This window comes from Triturus cristatus, chromosome 4_1, assembly GCF_964204655.1.
Source record: "Triturus cristatus chromosome 4_1, aTriCri1.1, whole genome shotgun sequence".
Taxonomy (NCBI): Eukaryota; Metazoa; Chordata; class Amphibia; order Caudata; family Salamandridae; genus Triturus; species Triturus cristatus.
Genome location: NC_140585.1, coordinates 1,202,089,844 through 1,202,098,592, shown reverse-complemented (window position 1 = coordinate 1,202,098,592; position 8,749 = coordinate 1,202,089,844). Strand labels below are relative to the sequence as shown.

The following is an 8,749-nucleotide window of genomic DNA, read 5'->3' as shown; positions in this document are numbered from 1 at the left end:
GATTAATCAGTGGGAAGGACTGACCTGATGCAGTGACCCGGGTGTGATGGAGGACACCATGCGTAGCAGTGGAAGTGTGGCCAGTGGCGTAGACAGAACAAAAGCAATAAGCAGCGGGGGTGCTAAAGTTAAAATGTAAATGCAAGGCTCTGGCCAATGGGAGGAGGTGTTGGGAGGACACCATCGCAGTTAAAGGAATGCTATTGTTATTTTGAAAGCGCGGCATGGAGCCAAAAAGAAAAATGGATGTTGCTTAATGCCCATATTCTGAATACAGCATGTCTCAAAGAGACAGTGCAAGCCCTGCATACGCGAGAACAAAAAACTACCTACTCAAGGAGCAGTTGAGAGCATGATCAATGAAAGATAATTTCCACTCATCAAACTGGCACAAAGAAATTGATTTGGCATCACATGCACCCGCTCATCAGTGGAGGGACAGAGAGGATGTTTTTTGCATTTTAGGCTTGTAGGCTACTCCTGTCTTGTCTGCTATTTTATCTACTGTTAATATGGGTGGGGTGTTATGAACCAACCATAAATTGGCTCCGTCGCCCCATAGTCTCCCCTAGGGCTCTGTGGTCTGTGACACATCGCCTTGGCACATGGCTATGCGATTAGATGTGATGACAGAATGAGCTAGGTGAGTACACCCAAACATCTTAGCCTTAAGTTTATTAGTCTTGGAAAAGAGAAGATTCTGAGACACCCGCACCAGCTTTTTCATTCTGATTCTTCAGCGACACATTGTGAGATCCAAAGCAGTCTGGCTTAGAGTGCCACTCCATGTCCATCACCAGCTTTCAACAAAAGAAGCACATCCTATTCACAGATTTATCTACTGGAGAAGACCTGAAGGTAACAATATTTGTAAATATAATATACATATCCTTTTTTTAATGTAGTGTTACATTTATTTTATTGGCATTACTTATAATATGCAACATTAGCTCCAAAGCGTTGCACCTGGTAGGAGGACACATAACGAAGATGTGAAGATACAGGGACATACAGCTGTCACTTCAGAGTGAACAAAGAGAAATAAGTGACTAAAGATGCAGAGAATCTCAGAAACATCACCACACTGGAGAGATGTAGGCAGTGGTGGCTGGTGAAGTCTGACAGTAGTAGGGCGTAAAATCAAAGCCTCAGTATTTCATTTTTGAGCGAGGAGAAGTAGGGAAAGTGTAATTATGTATGCTCACGGTCCACTCTTTGCAAAAAGATAGGCATGCTATTTTTTGACTTTCCAAGCCTGGTCTGGCAACAGTGCTGCAGACTAAAATCACTAGTTTTAGTAAACAAAAGAATAAACTAAGTGCTAACTATAGGTCTTATGAAATGTTTTATGCCTGTCAGTATAGGAAAGGAACAGGATACAAAAAAAATATTGCAAGCATCCCCATTTTAAAATCACATTAAAAGTGCACTTCATGTAACATGTCTTACCATGCTTCTCTATTTGTGCCTGTAAGAAGCTAATGTGGTGAAAGACCCATAAATCAGGTAATTGGCATGCATGCACAGCCATGAAACATTTCAGCCATGTTAAACTACAAAAGGAAAGCTCACTCAGCCCTGTCGGTTTGCTGGCTTGCTATAAGGAGCTCCTTTATTTTTCTCTGCTCTTGATTCTCTCCACTGCCAAAAGGAACACGGAGGGAAAGCTCGGGTGCCGTTTCTCAAGCACAGGAGGCATTTTAAGTGCAGTGCAGGAAGCAATGCACTGAAGTCTGTACAGCATCATCAAAACTGGTGGTGATAAACTGCGCAGACTCCAATGCTCTGCTTGCCACTTGCAGCCTCTAATCCCACCTTCCACGACTTGTCACAGGGTGAGGTGGGGACAGTAAGGCGTGTTGGCACCACCCTGACCAAGTGAAAGTGTAGAAAGGCTGGGCTCTAGTCCCTGACTGACTGACATGACGCCCCTTCCACTACAGGGCTTGTGCCTGGAGCGAATAGGGCCATCAGGTGTCAGGGGGTGGAATTTAGCATACCAGGCACTACATTTTCTGAGCTGATGACCTCACAGGCATTAGGGCTGTGAGCTCGTCAGCCCAGCAAATTCAGATTAATGGCACTGTCTGCCGGAAGCTGCGCATGTGCAGCAACAAAGGAGATCCAGGAAGAAATACAGTGCAACAAAGGATGAGTGCTTTTGAGTGTTGCTCTTGGTATATTGTTCTTTTTTTAGAAAATTGTTTTTCATCTATTGAGGGGAACAGTAGAGGGGGCGTGGCCCAGAGTCTATATGAGGAACCGTCCATGGATGTAGGTGAGAACTAGTGACAAAGTCAAGGATGGTAGGCCAATTGTGAAGAGGCGGATTTTCGGACCTTTCCCGAATTACAACAAAAAAAGGAGCAAGTCTGACGCAGAAAAGAAAGTTGCTCTAAAGTCTTGGTCTATATGCAAAGGAAGAATGTTGGCATGTGCATTCTTTGTAAGTCTTTCGCTACTTTACCTGCCATCCAGACAGTTTGTAATGTGCTTGGGTAATTAGGATAAACATAGTTCCTCAAAGTCTGCCCTAGGGTGTGGGGTTGTTTGTGCCCTCAAGATTGGATCCAATGTGAGAAGGCACCAGTGTTTATAAAGGTACCAGTGTTAAGGAATTCTACTTACAAGAAATTTTTCAATTCAAATTAAGTGCAAAAATATGTCATAATAAAGTAAGTTAGTTCTAGTTACCCGAGATCCATACCACAAACAGCTTGATTAATATCTCTATCAAAAGCGTTTTACAAATGTGGACAACATTGTAACATGTGTAGGGAGGCCGATGTTAAGAAGTTTCTGTTACAATGGTGATAAGGAGTGTAACATTAACACCAGCATTAACTATGGCACTACATTTTTTGTATAGATGCTGAGATTCATATCAGAAATATGAATAGGCCACTCCATGAAAGAATTGTAGATCATTTTAGAGCCCTTAAGCAAGAGAATACAAATGATCCAATTACTGTACATGCCACTGAATGTGAGTCGCAACAATAATCTTTGAGTTTTTCATTTCATGGAATAGAAAGCAAAACTGTAGATCCAAGGGGAGAGAACAGAGGAGCTTAAACTCAGAATATGTGAGGCAATGTGGATTAGAAAACTGAATACAGTCGATCAGGGACCATGAAATGCAATATTTTTTAGGCGAATGGATTAATGGACCTTGTAAGTGATAAAATCTTGTAATTCCGTTCAAATTTAAGTCTGGGGAGTTTGGGGTTACTTTGATGCTTGAGAAGTCTTACAAATTATATGTAAAGGTGTTGGATGCAAGATAGTGTATAAATGCTGTGATGGGGTTTGTTGGAAAATAGCCCATTCTGCAGGGTCATCCCCAAACTATTTGCCTATCTACTCATATTTTTACAGAATGTTTTGTTGGCTTTAGGACTCTGAGCACTTTACCACTACTAACCAGTGCTAAAGTACATGTGCTCTCTCCTCTACACATGTTGATATTGGCTCATACCAAAACGGCTTATTCAATTTACTTATACATCCCTAGCAAAGTGCACTACATTTGCCTAGGGCCTGTGAGTGGGCGTGCAGCACTGCTTGTGCCACCCACTTAATTAGCCCTCTAACCTAGCATCAGGCATGCCATTGCAGAACCTGTTTGTGCAGTTTACACTGCCATGTCAACGTGGCAAAATAAACCTTTTGCCAGGCCCAAACCTTCCCTTTTTATACATACATGCCACCCATAAGGTAGGCCCTGGACAACCCAGAGGGTAGGGTGCAATGCATTTAAAAGGCAGGATATGTATTTTAATGTTGTACATGTGCTGGTAGTGAAAAACTCCTAAAGTCGTTTTTTAGGTCTCGGCTAGCGAAGGCTGCGCTTGCGCAGTCTCGCTCGCGAGATTTAATGACTTGGAGAAGAGGGGCTTGAACCCGCCCCTCTTCTCTCCTCTTCTCCATTGGCTGGCCTCTTAAATGCTGGCCAGCCATTGGAGAAGAGGTTTGTCTCGCAAAACAAGCCCCGTCCTTTTCGGATTCGGGGGCGTGTTTTTTCCGATGTTTTCTCTGGGCGTGTTTTTCTCTCCTCCAGTCAATGGCAAGAGGAGAGAAAAAGAAAAACACGCCCCCGAATCCGAAAACGCCACTGCGTTTCTCCGAGGCATTTCTGCTTCACCTCGGAGAAAGGCGGTGGTGTTCCTGGCGTCCTCTCACCCTGCTGTCGGCTCCCGTGTCTGGTGCCGCCCTCTTGTTAAAACACATGCCATTGTCGACTTTGAAAATGTATATCTTCTTGCTCTGTTGCCCTTTCTTGCTATCTTTCGCTCTACCTCTGTCCGTGTCGTCGGGTGTGCCACAGCGGCCTTGCGTATCTTTGATGCTTAAGCTTCCACCGAGCCCTTTGATTGGGCAGCGTGTGCAGTCTGGTGAGTGTGGCAGCCAATGGCTGGCCGGAATGCTGGGAGGTGGGCCGGGCCTTGGAGCAGTTGCTCTGTTCTCCTCACACACTCACACAGAACCGGACAGACTCTTGGAGTATTTTCTGGCAGCAGCACCCCCCACCCCCCGGCAATGCACACCGCACCCTAGTGTCCGCATCGCTTAGTCCCTCCCTAGACCAGGGTCTCCATTTGTATAAAATCCATTCGCAAAGACCCCAGGGCCAGCGCACCCTCGGCATAGCCTCTCTTTCACATAAAGGAAGGGTCCACGATCCCACCATAGGGGTACTACCGGTGCCTGCCCCTCTTCCGAAAAGCAACTATTATCTCACACGAGAACATTTGCGTCCTCCTCTTTCTAGCGGTTGAGAGACGACCCCTTCCCTAGGGGCTTTATTGGGGCATATCGCCCCCTCCCGATCTGACCCCCCCACAACGGGTCACACCTAGGTGAGGGGGTTCCTTTCACAGGGGCCGACTGACCATCTTCCCACAGACCGGGGAATAGGCCTTTCCGTCCCCTATTCCGTTCCATAACCTATATTTAGGGCCTGTTGAGCTCTCATGATCCTTGCCATCACATGCAAAAGAGTATACCCATACCGAGAGTAATAGTTCTGAGCCAATATTTTATGCCGAATGTCAATTGATCTGCAACTGCTCCATTATGGAGACCTGCTACCCCCATGGTTCCAGTTGCTGTCCTGTCTGCCTTTGAGTCCTCTCTTATGCTCAATCTTCTTGCTGAAGCCTGAACCCCGTCAGAGGATTACGGTTTCCGAATGCTGCGAGTTATTCCCAACTGGGGCTAACTGTTCTCTCGTGTTCTTATCTTTTTGAGACCTCTGCACCAACTTGCATCCTCGTTCTCTTGTCTCGTCATTATATCACATTGCTACCCTGACTCTTAACGTGAAGGACAGACTGCATACACCCGAATACCCTCCCTTGTTCTGTTCCCAGCCCTAGTCTCCCTCGACGACTCCTAATGGGGTAGAGCAGCAGGGAAGGTAAGTCACTGATACTGCTTCATATTTGGAGTTGTCCATCCCTGTTGACATAGGTGTTAATTAATACCCAGGGGCATGGAGAGGCAGCACAGTGCTGAAAAGGGCTTCTTCTAGGTAGTATGAGTTACAGAAATGACCACTGTTCTAATTTATGGTGTGGTTATGTTTAGTTCAGGGGTTTATTTTATTTTCATGTAGCTTTGAAAGTTATTCTTTTGGTGTTTGAATGTTGTTGTCTGTCTGCCTATCCTGTGAAGAAGACGCCTTATGCAAAAGGGCCTGACCATCTGCGATTCTTTTAAATGAGGCTCTAACCTAGATACTTTGCAGGCTAATTTGAGGCTGTTTTTTAAATTGGTATTCAGTTTTTATTCAATTGTAGAAAAAATATTTTGCTAAACAATTAATCTCCCAGAAATGCTGTACATGCAATTTAGACCCTGGTCATAGCCGACCATATTCTTTTCAGCAGCTGGTTCCGCCTGGACCAGCTTTCAGTTTCACCCCGAGTTGAGTGCCCCATGCCGACATATCATTATGCTGATCATGGTTTTTTTCATGAGCCGTTTCCGACTGGACCAGCTTATTGCTTTACATCTTATATCGAGTTCAGTGCCCTATGCTGATATTTAATCGATGTTTTCCTTCTCGTGCTGGGACTACATTTCCCTAGGCGCGCGCTTTCAAAAACTACAAATCCCAAGCACCCCGGTTTATCTACACGGAAGTGGACACGCCGTAATAAACAACAAGTTGTTTCTCAGAGTATCCTGCTGGTTGGACGCACACTAGAGAGACACCGCTACATCAGAGCGGTAAGTTACTTCGCCTATTTTGCCCGGGTTGCGTTACCATCCCTGGCTTGCTTGAACCGCGACCTACTTGGTCTAGGCTTTGCCGTGCCTCAAGACTTGTAGACAGGGACCATCCCCCAGTTCACTTTCCTTGCTGCGGCGGCTTAACTACCCTAGCCTTGACCGCACCATTGAAGCGCTTTGTCGTGCCACGCACTCCCCGACTGGGCCCCGCATTCACTTGCCCATGTGCAGGGCCCCCATTAAGGTTGAGCATCCTATTCGGAGCGTCTTACACGCTCCCCAGAGCCACTGCAAGCTCGCCATTCCACTGTCCTACAATGGGGCTTCTATCTACATGGATGCACCAGTTTTCACTTCTCAGGGCGTACTTGTATGGTCACAGTTCCTTCTGGTTTCTCCCCCTCAAATGGCACCCATACCTTGTCTGGGTCCACTCATGCGCAGCCTCCCTGGGTTTATCCATGAGTTCACCTTGGATAGTTGCAGTCTTACCCCGGGTTACACATAGGGGGGTTGTTTTGACGCTACACTATATTGCCGTGACACGTCACTCTGTACACAGCTCCTTTAAGAGCAGACCCTCATTATGATATAATCCTGGCCATATCTGTACTTCTGTTTGAACAAAACAGACGCCCTCTGTTTACCCCATTTCTGACTAATGAATATCGGAGCTCTGTCGGATCTCTGCTCTCCTCTTTCTCCCTTGCTGACACCACCTATTCCCCTTTCCAGGTTGGGTTAGCATGCATACCTCTGGCTAAAATAGCCCCGGACAGAAGCGGTAACTACATCAACCAAATTAGGTAAGTGCCGCCCTGTACCAATGTTACAATACTTTTAATTGTGTCTCTACCCAGCAGTGGGTAGTTCAAAAGCCTTTTTGATCTGTATATGGCATAACCTAGCACTTACACCATTGGTGTTCTTTGATTTTTGTTTCAATATAGGTCCTAGTGATGGACTCACTGAACACGCGCAGTCGGCTCTCTAATTGGTTGGCAACTACCAAATAAGCACTGTGATTGGTGGACCTTGTCAACCAATCAGAGAGCCTACTGGCACGTGCAGACAGCATGAGCAAGACACGCTGTAGACTCGTGTGGTGCGATGCAGCCATTTTCCCCCCATCGGCTGGCCTCCTCGAGTAGATTAGTCCCTCGCACATTCCCGCATGACAATGGGGGTCCCTGGCGCAACGCGCCCTCACCAGCGGGAAGCCACGCAGAGAGGCGTTTGTTTTTCAAAGTAGTGGAAGTGTCCGCGTTAATCTGTAAGTGAAGGAGGGAAAAACATCACGAACAATTAACTGCAAAGTGCAAACAAACCTAGGGGTTTGCCTCTCTTCGTGCCGGACACACCATCTCAACTCGTCATCTGTACTTGTCATCTTGCGTCGTGCTCGCTTTGCCCCAGGACTGCGGGAGCATTGAGGGAGGTTGCCGGTGAGTCGTTCATGCCCCCCTCCTACCCACATGCCTCCGCCACCCACCCCACCCGAGTGGTCACGGGTGACACTGGTGCTTGCTCTGGGCTGCTCTGGGGGACGCGGGCTCTAGATTGCCGGCCAGCTAGCAAGCTGCGGCCTGGCACTCTGGTTTGGGGGTGCATGGGCCTTTAGCTATCTAGAGTCCCTTGCCCCCGGCACTCTCCGGTTCCCCCTCAGGGGTCTACCCCTTAAGAGGTGTTCAAGTGCTTTTTGCCGGGTAGCACGCTACTCCAGAATCCAAGCACGATTAGTGGGGAAATATTAAATTAATTTGAGCAGTGGACATGCCTCACTTGCCTTACTACAAGTACCAGAAGGCCCTACGTCTGCACGAATTAAACTGGTAGTCCAGTCGCTCCATGTTGACTGTACACAAGCACTACAGTATTGGGCTATGCATTTAAAAACAGTGTATGACTTGGTTTGTAGAATCCGTTGATTTCATGATTAAAAATCAGGCCCAGAAACATTGTCATTCTGACACTGAGTAATCTGGCAACTCTGTGTGTGGGAGGCTCTGTGTGTGTGGGAGGCTCTGTGTGTGTGGGAGGCTCTGTGTGTGTGGGAGGGCGGCTCTGTGTGTGTGGGCGGCTCTGTGTGTGTGGCTTTTTTTGTAGGTGGCTCTATGCGTGGTGGCTCTGTGTGTGGGTAACTGTGTGTGTAGGTGGCTCTGTGGGTGGCTCTATTTGTGTGTGGGTGGCTCTATTTGTGTGTGGGTGGCTTTGAGTGTGTGGCTCTGTGTGTGGGTGCAAATGCAAAAGGTCTCACATTTGAGAGTGATTAAGCTATTGGCATTGTAAATAACAATGCCGTTTCTTTAAATGTTTTAAAAACAAAAACATAAACAAAAATCATGTCATCAGCAATGACAATAGCTCTAACTTTAACAATGCCGAGACCATTGCATTGTAAATGCTTGTTACTACTGCAAGGCCTTTCTCTCCCATAAGAGAACATTAGGATTACCTTATTGCATTTTATAAGTTTAATTCTTAATTGTGAAGAGATGTACTGTTCATGTTT

At 46.5% G+C, this 8,749-nt stretch overlaps 1 protein-coding gene across 1 annotated transcript in view; it reads left to right on the top strand.

Moving 5' to 3' along the window:
- The first annotated feature begins 726 nt into the window (after positions 1-726).
- The window catches only part of LOC146856386 (retinol dehydrogenase 16-like), a 141,259-nt gene continuing 133,236 nt past the window's right edge, over positions 727-8,749 (top strand). Inside the window, exon 1 of the mRNA XM_085654509.1 lies at positions 727-858. The gene's annotated coding sequence lies outside the window, so the exon portion shown is untranslated. The remainder of the gene's footprint in view (positions 859-8,749) is intronic.